This window comes from Scyliorhinus canicula, chromosome 20 (genome assembly GCF_902713615.1).
Source record: "Scyliorhinus canicula chromosome 20, sScyCan1.1, whole genome shotgun sequence".
Classification (NCBI taxonomy): Eukaryota; Metazoa; Chordata; class Chondrichthyes; order Carcharhiniformes; family Scyliorhinidae; genus Scyliorhinus; species Scyliorhinus canicula.
The window spans coordinates 58544231-58556463 of record NC_052165.1 but is presented as its reverse complement, the minus strand read 5'-3'; the positions used below and the strand labels follow the sequence as shown (position 1 = coordinate 58556463).

Here is a 12233-nt window from a genome sequence, read left to right as displayed (position 1 = left end):
TCCTTCTTGAAATTACTCGATGTTTACAGAATTACTTTCTGCGGTAGCGAATTCCACAGATTTGCACTCTCTGGGTGGAGAAATTCCCATCCTAAAAGGTTTACCCCTTATCCTCAAACTATGACCCCTAGTTCTGGGCTCCACCACCATTGGGAACATTCTTTCTGAATCTATGCTGTCTAATCCTGTTGGAATTTTGTAAGTTTCTATGAGATCCCCCCTCATTCTTCTAAATGAATATAATCCGAACCGATTTAGTCTCTCCTCATATGACAGTCCTGCCGTCCCAGAAATCAGCCCGATAAATCTTTGTTGCACTGTCTTGATAACAAGAACATCCTTCCTCAGATAAGCACACCAAAACTGCACACAATACTCCAGATGTGGTCTCATCAATTCCCTATATATTTGGAGTAAAACATCTCTCTTCCTATACTCAAATCCTCTCACTCTGAAGACCTTCTTTACTGCCTGCTGTACCTGTGCGCTTACTTTCAGTAGTGACTGCTGCACAAGGACACCCAAGGTCTCGCTGAGTATTCACCTTGCTCAATTTACACCCATTCAAATACTGATCTGCCTTCCTATTTTTGCTACCAAAGCAGATAACATGTTTATCTATTATACTGCATCTGCCATGCATGTGCCCACTCACTCAGCCTGTTCAAATCCCGCTGGAGCATCTCTGCATCCCCCTCACAACTCGCACGGCCACCCAACCTTGTAGCATCTGCAAAAATGAAGATGATACATTTAGTTCCCTCGTCCAAATCATTTTTTCAAAAATGTTGTTATTAAGGTATTTATACATATATAATATATTTTAGAGGCAGCAGGGTAGCATGGTGGTTAGCATAAATGCTTCACAGCTCCAGGGTCCCAGGTTCGATTCCCGGCTGGGTCACTGTCTGTGTGGAGTCTGCACGTCCTCCCCATGTGTGCGTGGGTTTCCTCCGGGTGCTCCGGTTTCCTCCCACAGTCCAAAGATGTGCGGGTTAGGTGGATTGGCCATGCTAAATTGCCCGTAGTGTCCTAATAAAAGTAAGGTTAAGGGGGGGTTGTTGGGTTACGGGTATAGGGTGGATACGTGGGTTTGAGTAGGGTGATCACGGCTCGGCACAACATTGAGCGCCGAAGGGCCTGTTCTGTGCTGTACTGTTCTATGTTCTATGTTCTATAAACATACACATTAAACACAACCAAAACCAAAAAGAGAACAATCAGGAAATCTATCATCCGATTGTATTTCAGACCCGTTTAATTTCCTGCTGACATGGTGTGTAATTGGGAGGGGAACACGATTCAGCAACTTGCATTTTCAATGAGTGTTCATCGACCTGCATAGTATGCATGCAGGTGGGATTCCCGAAATGGGTCAGAGGGAAACCTGATCCACCATCATCCCGCCATGAAAGTGGTGAGTGGAAAATTCCAACTTGCTTTCCCACCGTGTTTTTTATATGGCTCCAAATATTGTTGAAGAATTTCAAAGACATGTACAGAAAAAGCATAGAAATTTTCGGAGGCTTTAATAACGCTACTATAGACTGGAAAGAACATAGAGCTAAGGGTCTCATAGATGAGGAATTCCTAATACGTGTACAGGAAATCTTTCTTGATCAGTATGTCTCATCCAACAAAGAAGGGGCAGTGTTGGATCTGGGAAAATGGATGGTGCAATGTTGGCAGATCATTCTACATGTTGCACTTGCCTGGATGAGTAAAGCTCGAACAACATGCTTAAGTTCAATACCATTCAGGACAAATCAGCATGTTTGATTGACACTCCATCAACATTGTAAATGTTCACTCCCCCTACCATCAGCACACCATTCACTGGATGCACTGCAGGAACTTTCCAAGGCTCCTTCAACAGCACATTCTTATCCCGGGACCTCTTCCACCTCAAAGTTCAAGGGCACAAGGTGCATGGGAACACCACCACTGGCAAGTTCCCCTCCAAGTTATTCACTATCCTGACTCAGAATTATATTGCCATTCCTTTATGATCACTGAGTCAGAAATCAGGAACTCCTTTCCAAACAACACTGTGGATGTACTTACACGACAAGGATTGCAATAGTTCAAGAAGGAGGCTAGCCACCACATTCTCAAGAGGAAATAGGGAAATTAAATGTTGGTTCTGCCAGCAATGCTTACATCCCAGGAGAGATTAAAATAAAACATTTAATTATTGAGTCATCGATCATTTGTGCCAATTGTGGCTCACTCAATAGCTTTCTTACCTCTGAGTCAGAAGGTTTAGGGTTGTTATTGACACCATAGATGAGTGCGTGGTCAATTCTAGCTCCATACGTCCCAGAGTCCCAACGCAAGTGAATTAACCAATAATTTGTATAAAGTTTCTGAGATATTTGACCCTTGACTGCTCCAATAACTTACAAGCACCAGATCTGAAAGTAAAACACAAAAGAACTGTTTATTTATAACAATAATAGTGATAAGACATGCAATAATTATAAGAATATTGAGCAGCTATGTTATTACTCCCCCTGTTACTGTCCCACTCTACCCAACCACATACCAGACTGACACAAATAGGGGAAAGGGGTAAAATAATAGGAATTAAAATGGAAGAAAGAGAGATGAGCGTTCTTGTTGTTGATATTGAAATCGATGTCGCCGTCTATCTCCCCAGGAAGCTGAGGATTGAAAACACCAGTTGGATTGTTAACAAAATTCTTCTGGCTGAAACATTCAGGCAGGACTCTTGGATTGTGGGATCTCCTCTGGGGAGTCACTTTAATTTGTATTAACCTGGGCCTTCCCATCAAAGATCTACCTCAGGTCTGTTTAATTCTGACTTGCTTCGACCTCCACTAGAATAACTATCAGCCTCATTGAGATAAGACTAGAGTTCTCCAGTTGAGTGTTTAAAAAGTCTTTTCAAAAACCCATCTTGCCTGAAGCCGGTACTGGGCTGGATTTCCCTGCAGGTTAAACTGGCTGTGCAGGCCTTTAGACAGAGATCGGAGCTGTGGTTCTCTAACTTCTTGATCAAAACAAAAACTGAAAACAAACACACAGGGCGGGATTTAGCAATCAACCCGCCATGCGTTTTCCGGTGGCGAAGGCAGCCCACCAGCGGGTTTTTATGGTCCAGCCGTTGTCAACGGGATTTATTGTTGGCTGCACCCCTCATCACCAGGAAAGCCATGTGCTGTCGGTGGGACTGGAATATCCCGCAGGCGTGAACAGCCGTTACGGCATTAGATCATTATTTGAACAGAAACAATGTGCAGGGATATGGGGAGAATGCAGGGGAACCGAATGGCACTAAGTCTTGATGCTTGTTTGGAGAGCCAGCGCAAACACCATGGGCCAAATTGACTCCTTCTGTGTTGTAAAAATTCTATGATCTGTGATGAGACAACCTGGAACCCCTTTTAACCTTTAATAATCAAGCCAAGCCTCCATGTTATTGTAAACTACATGCAATATTCAGAATAGGTCACGTGACCCTCTTTGTTCTTCCATTTTACTTTAAAGAGACAGTATCAAGATATCTTAGAAACTTCATATTTGTAATGCCTCCCCCTCAAAAAAACAATAACAATCAACATTTTTTATATTGTGTGGTGTCTCGGCCAGGGATGGGGGCAGGTGTGGGGGGCTGCCATTCCGTAAGGCATGGACTCGCTTTAGATACCTGGGGGTGCAGGTTGCTCGTGATTGGGGGGGGGGGGGGGGGGGGTGCTCCATAGGTACAACATTTTTAGTTTGGTGGGGAGGATGAAAGCTGCCCTGGCAAGGTGGGATGGTCTCCCACTGTTAGGTCGAGTGCAGGCGGTTAAAATGAATATGCTGTCGCGATTCTTGTTTATTTTTCAATGCCTTCCGATTTTCCTGCCAAAGGCATTTTTTAGAGAGATTGAAGGGATGATTACCCCGTTCATATGGGGAGGGAAGGTGGCCAGAATTAAAAATGTGCTCCTGCAGAGAGGAAGGCAAGCAGGGGGCTTGGGTCTTCCGAACCTGATGTATTATTACTGGGCAGCGAATGTGGAGAAGGTAGGGAGCTGGGTCAGAGGGGTTGACTCCCAATGGGTTAGAATGGAGGAGAGTTTGGGTAGAGTGTCGGGATTGAAGGCGCTTGCGACAGCGCCGCTCCCAACGGCCCCGGGGAGATACACGGGGAGTCTGGTGGTAATAGCTTAATTGAGAACTTGGATGCAGTTTCGACAGCACTTCGGGTTGGGGGCAGGGTCAAGGGAAATGCCGATTCAGGGGAACCATAGATTTGAGCCAGGGAAATGGGATGGAAATTTTCGGAGATGGGAGGAGAAAGGAATTAGGACACTAAAATATTTATTTCTTGGGGATCATTTTGTGGAATTGAATGAGCTGGGAGCAAAGTATGGGGAAATATTTAGATACATACAGGTTCGAGACTTTCCCAGAAAGGAGATACAGAGCTTCCCAGTAGAGCCAGATTCCACATTGCTGGAGGAGGTGCTGACGACAGGGGGACTAGAGAAAGGGTTGTATCAGCGGTTTATGGGGCTATTTTGGAGGAGGAGAAGGCGCCGATCGAAGGGATCAAGGCAAAGTGGGAGGAAGAGTTGGGAGAGGGTATGGAGGAGGGGTTCTGGTGAGGTGTTCCAGAGGGTGAACGCTTCCACCTCGTGTGCGAGGCTGGGGCTGATCCAGCTGAAGGTGGTATCAGGGCGAGGATGAGCCGGCTCTTTGAGGGTGTAGAAGATGTGGGTGAACGTTGCGGGGGAGGCCCCGCAAACCACGTTCATATGTTTTGGTCCTGTCTAAAGCTGGAGGATTACTGGGAGGAGGTGTTTAGGGTAATCTTTAAAGTGGTGCACGTGAAACTGGACCCGGGCCATCGGGAGGCCATATTCGGGGTGTCAGTCCAGCCGGGGTTGGAAACGGGCGCGGAGGCAGATGTTGTAGCCTTCGCCTCGTTGATCGCCCGAAGGCGGATCCTGTTAGGGGAGATCAACCTCTCCACCCTGTGCCCTGGCATGGGGGGGGGGGGGGGGGGGGGACCTGCTGGAATTCCTAACGCTTGAAAAGGTCAAATTTGAACTAAGGGGAAGGATGGAGGGGTTCTACAATTCATGGGCGTTATTCATTACACACTTTCGAGAATTGGGTCACATTGAACATTAAGGGGGTTGGGGGCTGGAAGGGTTGAGGGGGAGGGAGGACTGTATGTGTTAATGGTGACTATGGGTGATTCCTGATTCCTTTTTGTCATTTGTTTATGTTAACATGCGGGGAAATGTCTGAGGTTTGGTGGGAGGATGGGATCGCTGTTATTGATATGGGGATTGACATTACATTTGTTACTGATTATTGTTTATTGTTGGGTGTAAATTTGGGAGAAAATGTGACAAAAGGAGGTGAATACAATTTTTAAAAAAAACAATCGACATGTTTTAATAACTGTACTTAGTACACAGTGTATTTATCAGTCTCTTCCCTTTTTGTCCCATCTCACCATTACACAATCTCAATCACACGGGTTAACCTATCACCCTCAATCACAGGGAACATGATTGAAGAGCAGAATCTGCCTATTTTAAGACCCAGCCAGAAAGATGGAACCCTTTTCAGGTCTGGAACACAACACTGAATTGCATGCCTAGCAAATCAATTGCATGCCACCTCTAGGCATCCCCATCAATTTGGGAGGGTGAGGTAGATGACAGGTGAATTCTGTAAATGGAAGGATTTCTATTTGGATGGATTTTTTTGGATTTGTTTATTGTCACGTATACCGAGGTACAGTGAAAAGTATTTTTCTGCAAGCAGTTCAAACAGATCATTAAGTACATGAAAATAAAATAAAAGGAAAATACACAATAGGGCAACATAAAGCACACAATGTAAATACATAGACACCGGCATCGGGTGAAGCATTCAGGGGTGTAGTATTAATCAGGTCAGTCCATAAGAGGGTTGTTTAGGAGTCTGGCAACAGCGGGGAAGAAGCTGTTTTTGAATCTATTTCAAGGGACCATGATATGGATCAGAAAAGCTGTCCATTATTTGGATTCCTGAGGCTGCAGCAACCAAAGCAATAGAGAGCAGACCTGGAAAGGCTCCTCCAGGTCTCTCACTCTTTACCTGTAGACCCTACTGCAGGATCAGAGGGATGGCGTGAGTTGGGCTCTCCTAACCTCTCCAATCAGTCAGGCATGGGTGGGTGTGGTCAAGGAAATGAGTAGCTAAAGTGCACTCCCTTCAACCTGGAGACACTGCACCAAGAGAATCTAGGAGCACAGGAGGGCGTGACAAGTGACTAATGGAACAACTTCAGGTGCTAAAGCCCATAGGTTGCCCAACGTTCTGCTGCACAGGATGCACCCTGCAGCTCCATTGATTCCTCTCCCTGCAGACACCTCACATCCTCATTTTGACAGCCAACACTTGTACTCATCCTCTCTACTGATGCCTCATAGTCCCCCCTACAATTGTTCTCCTTCTCTCTCTACACAAACCATTAAGACCACTCACAATTCTCTGGAACCTCTCCTTGCAAGAGGAGAGAAGACAAATTGGCAAGAAACAGATACCTGGCAGTGGGGGTGGAGAAAGTGATTGTCCTCCAGTGACGGGCACATTGTCAGCCATTGGCAATGTGTGCCAAAGCCCCTCCTGAAAAGGAAGTCTTGTTCCAGAAGGCTTCAAATATGAGCAGCGAGCAGCCGGAGCCTTCAAAGGTAGTGGTCTCAGATGTTTGTAGAGAGATGATCCTCTGCCTGTAAACCCTTGGTTAAGGGCCTTCCCTCCTTTACAGCTAGATCCTGATGCCTGGCCCAATTGCTTCTTTTCTAATCTTTATTAGCAGAATTTTCCAGCGCTGTTTCTCTTAGATGCTTATCAAGCTTCCTTGTGTTCATCTATGCTATTTGCCTCAACCACTTCAAGTGGTGATACGTTCCACATCCTAACTGCTCTGAGTAAAGAATTCCCAAATTTTTCCTGACTTCCGATTGGATTTGTTGGTGATTATCTTGTACTTATGATCTTTAAATTTGCTCTGTCCCACTCCTGAAAATACCTGTATGTTTACCCCATCATACTCTGTAATTATCTTGAACATCTCTATCAGGTCACTCCTAAGCCTTTTCGTTCAATTCAGCCTTTCCTAATATGAATATCCTCTCAATTCTGGTATCATACTTTGAAACTTTTGCACTTTCACCTTGCATCCACATCCATTTTATAATATGGAGACTGGATCTGTGTACAGCACTTTAAATGTGACTTAACCAATGTTCTATATAATTTTAGTAAGAAGTCTTACAACACCAGGTTAAAGTCCAACAGGTTTGTTTCAAACACGAGCTTTCGGAGCACGGCTCCTTCTTCAGGTGAATGAAGGATTCAGATTCACCTGAAGAAGGAGCCGTGCTCCGAAAGCTCGTGTTTGAAACAAACCTGTTGGACTTTAACCTGGTGTTGTAAGACTTCTTACTGTGCTCACCCCAGTCCAACGCCGGCATCTCCACATCATGGCTATATAATTTTAACATAGCTTGTGTTTTTTCAGTTCTATCCCTGTAGAAATAAACCCCAGTACTTGGCTTGTTTTATTTAATGACGTTTTGTAACCTGCATTGCTACTTCAAGTGATTTGAATACCTGTAGCCACAGGCCCCTTTGCTCCTCTATCCAAAAAAGGCAATGTCGATCTTCCATTAACCAAATGTTTAACTATATTGTAATAAAATAAGGAACATTATATCACTTCTCTGATGTTTTAATACATATAAACTTCACAGAATAACTTAAAACCAGAAATAAACTATGGTCTTACAATACCAATTTAGGCCACCAGAGACCACTATATTATAAAATGAGGGGTGTAAAATTGTGATGGGAGAGGGAAAAATATGATGCAGAGCTGTCATAAACCAAGAGTCAAACAAATTGAGCATACTGGATTCTGAATGGTTGAGTATACCGGATTCTGGGTGGTTGAGTATACCAGTTCTGGGTGGTTGAGTACAACAGATTCTGGATAGTTGAGTATACTGGATTCTCGATGGCTGATTATACCAAGATTTTGGATGTTTGAGTATACCGGATTCTGTGTGGCTGATTATACCAGATTCTGGATGGTTGGGAATACCAGATTCTGGATGGTTGAGAATACCAGATTCTGGATGGTTGAATATACCCGTACCGGCCTCCCCAAACAGGCGCCGGAATGTGGCGACTAGGGGCTTTTCACAGTAACTTCATTGAAGCCTACTTGTGACAATAAGCTATTATTATTATTATTATAAACCAGATTCTGGATGGTTGAGTATTCCGGATTCTGGTTGGTTTCATTAGAGCAGCAAGTATGAAGAAGCATTCTGGTAGCTTGCATTTAATTTTATCCATCCTCAGATATCCCAATTATCTATAGAGTTCCACAATTGATCCTATGTTTCCAAGTTGTCCTAAACCAGCTGTAGTTTTAATTACTGGTTGAAACTCCATTGTAGTAATTGTAATTGTATATAAATGAAATATGTCACTCAGTCACAAAATGATTTTGGACTGAATTTGGGTCAATTTTAACCCTTTGTTTCCATAGGTATTAGCATGTTTCATTTTTTAGCAGACACTTTAGATTACACCAGAATCTCTACATCCTATTTACGTTGTTATTTCCTCAGTCTCTCCCCATTTCATTTTCTCACTACTGTGGGCAGCACAGTAGCACAAGTGATTAGCACTGTGGCTTCACAACGCCAGGGTCCCAGGTTCGATTCCCTGCTGGGTCACTGTCTGTGCGGAGTCTGCACGTTCTCCCTGTGTCTGCGTGGGTTTCCTCCGGGTGCTCTGGTTTCCTCCCACAGTCCAAAGATGGATTAGAATCCAAAGATTGGCCATGATAAATTGCCCTTAGTGTCCAAAAAGGTTAGGAGGAGTTATTGGGTTACGGGGATTGGGTGGAAATGAGGGCTTAAGTGGGTCGGTGCAGACTCGATGGGCCGAATGTCCTCCTTCTGCACTGTATGTTCTTTGATCTATGTTCTATGCAAAGTGAACAATTGAAACATTGGCCAGAGTTTTCCCAAAAAGCGGGGGCAGGTTCAGGAGCATTTTGCAAATTGAATTTGGCTCGTGATCCTGCCCTCTTCTGGCTTCCCTGGGGCAGGATTTAAAAAAAGGAGGGGTGAATTTGGATCTGTCAGGTGTCATTAAGTACCTGGTGAGGTTGTTAAGAGGTTTGAGCTGCTTTAACCATGCCTCCTGTGTTTGCCAACCTGTCAGCAACTCGCCAGGGTGATTGAGGCAAGTTTCTTTCGTGAAACGGTAAAGCTGTGCAGGCTTTGATTAGTTACATTGATGAACCATGGCCATTGAGACAAGCATTTCTTCTTTCAGAATAGGTGATTGGCAACTGCTTGAAGGACACTTCACCTGTCCAGCATTTCATGTACTCTCAGCTATATTTCCCCACTCCTAGTCTTCACTATGGCATAGGAGCAGCTCCTGGAGCTCCACCTTCTACCTCTGCTGAGGGCCAAAAGCAGAGGCCACTCCACCACCAACTACTCCAGCAGCAGCAGGAACTACAGCAGCAGCACCAATGGTCCTCTCAGCCTTATGCCCCTCATGTGAAGCATGAACACAGGCCTAGTCCAGTTTAGGGAGGCATTGGCGCAATGGTACTGTCATTGAACTGGTAATCCAGAGACTCTGGGTAATCCTCTGAGGATCCAGGTTAGAATCCCACCAGGGTAGATGGTGAAATTTGAATTCAATACAAATCTGGAACTAAAAGTCTAATGATGACCATGTGACCAAGAAACCATTGTCGATAGTCATAAAAACCCACTAATGTCCTTTATGAAAGGGAATCTGTCATCCTTACCTGGTCTGATCTAAATGTGACTCCATATCCATAGCAATGGGATTGACTCTTAAATGCCCTCAGGAATGGGCAATTAATGTTGGCTCAGTCAGTGATGCCCACATCGCATGAACAAGAAAAAAATAGCCTACCACCTCAATGACCCCAATATTTACAGGGAGGAAGAAATTGAGGGGCTGGCTGCTGGAAAGATAGGCCTGCCAGGGCCAATCTCCGGGAAAATGGCACCCTGAGCAAACCAAGGGGGTCCTGACCCTGGGGTCCTTGGTCCCAGGGAATGCTCGCCTCTGGCCACTTAAGTGCCTGACTCATTTATAATGGTGGAGATTCCCCAAAGGAGGCAATTGCGGCTCCATCAGCTCTCTATCCGGCAAGCGCGATCCTCATTACCTGGATTTAATTCCGCTGGTTATGCGCATCCTATTCACATTGTTACTACTAATTCCTGTTTCCAAGCAAAAACCATTTCATCAGAATTGGGTAGGCAGCCCTTATGAAAGGATTGTTTTGGCTATTGAGTTACAAGCCTTTGGAGACCCACTATTTCCAGGTTTTCACCAATATTGAATTAGTCCTTGAAGAGGCTTTGATAACTCAAGTTACAGGCATGTCCAGGAGGACTTCCAGCAACTAACCTGAAATTGGATGCTTCAGGTCAGTCTGGAAACTGAGTTGGTATGTTAGCATTAGTTGAATACTCAACAATCACAACTTGAACATTCACTCCCTCCACCACTGAAAATGAAAAAATGCAAATCGCTTATTGTCACGAGTAGGCTTCAATGAAGTTACTGTGAAAAGCCCCTAGTCGCCACATTCCGGCGCCTGTTCAGGGAGGCTGTTACGGGAATCGAACCGTGCTGCTGGCCTGCCTTGGTCTGCTTTCAAAGCCAGCGATTTAGCCCAGTGTGCTAAACAGCCCCTTGTGCTGATGTATAGTGGCAGCAGTGTGCACCTTATATAAGATGCACTGCAGCAACTCACCAAAGATCCTTAAACAGCACCTTCCAAGTGCCTGACCTCTATTAACTAGAAGGGAAAGTTGCATGAGAACACCATGAGCTTCAGGTTCCCCTCCAAATGACACCCCATCCTGACTTGGAACTGTATCACTGTTCCTTCACTGTCACTGGATCAAAGTTCTGGACCTTCCTCCATAACAACACTGTGGGTGCAACTGCACCACATGACTGCACGCTGTCCAAGAAGATGGCTCACGGGCGGCACATGGCACAGTCGTTAGCACTGCTGACTACGGCGCTGAGGACCAGTGTTCGAATCCCGGCCCTGGAGTTTGCACATTCTCCCCATGTCTGTGTGGGTTTCCCCCCCCCCCCCCCCCAACAACCCAAAGACGTGCAGGGTAGGTGGATTGGCCACGCTAAATTGCCCCTTAATTGGGGGGGAAAAATTGGGTATTCTAAATTTAAAACAAAAGGTGGCTCTCTACCACCTTCTCCAGTGCAATTAGGGGTGGGTAATAAAGATGCTAGTCTAGCCAGTGACGCCCACATCCTAAGGAATCCGTGCATATAAATAGGCAGCTCCCTAACCTGGAGTCAAAATATCTGCAGGGTTGCTGATTAGAATCGGCTTGCACAGGGAGCTTGAATGAGAGTGGGGAAAGCATTAATAGTGAAAGGGAGCAGCAGTTTACCGTGGAGATTAAACATATAAGTCTTTAATGCTGGAAACCCACAAGTGACTGCAGTAAAACTGAGCACTAAACTTGCTGCCAACATTTCCTGACTGCAGTTAAAGATTCCTTTCAAAGAATGCTTAAGGACTGCTGACTGATGTTTTTTGCATAGGAGCAGAAACTAGTGGTAGCGATGTAGGCGGAGACAGAAATGGCACTGGGATCGTAACTACCTGCTGAGGTTCACTGGGATCCAGTAGGATCTTCAACAGCCACAATCAAAGTTTGCTCATAAATTAGAATCGGCAGCAAGTAGTAAGTCAGTTTCCCCATTTGATTTCTGTACCTGTAACCATCTTGCTTTTAGACTCTAAAGATGTCAAGCGATGTGGGGAGAGCATTGAACTAGATATGGTGTTGAGATTGAGGATGAATCCTGATCATGTTGAATGGAGGAGCAGGCTTGAAGGGCCGAATGGCCTACTCCTCCTATTTTCTATGTTTTTATGTGCAAACATACTATGCTAATTTTAAATTAGTCTTGCTGCTTTCAGGTGCTTGGTGCATATATTTCTGGGTGTTTCTGGAGGAAACTTGAAAAAGCAAGTTTCAAGCATGACTAATTTCTGGACAAGCATAACACTGTCTCTCTCACTGTACTTTGTAGCATTTTGGCATTATACTGATGGGAGGGTGAAAGAGGAAGGGATTAAATTACACATGCCATTGTACTATCTG

The 12233-nt window shown here is 44.9% G+C and overlaps 1 protein-coding gene across 1 annotated transcript in view; it reads left to right on the top strand.

Annotated features, from left to right (window-relative positions):
- fgd4a (FYVE, RhoGEF and PH domain containing 4a) overlaps positions 1–12233 on the top strand; it is a 340499-nt gene that overhangs the window by 81482 nt on the left and 246784 nt on the right. The gene's annotated exons all lie outside the window — the stretch shown is intronic.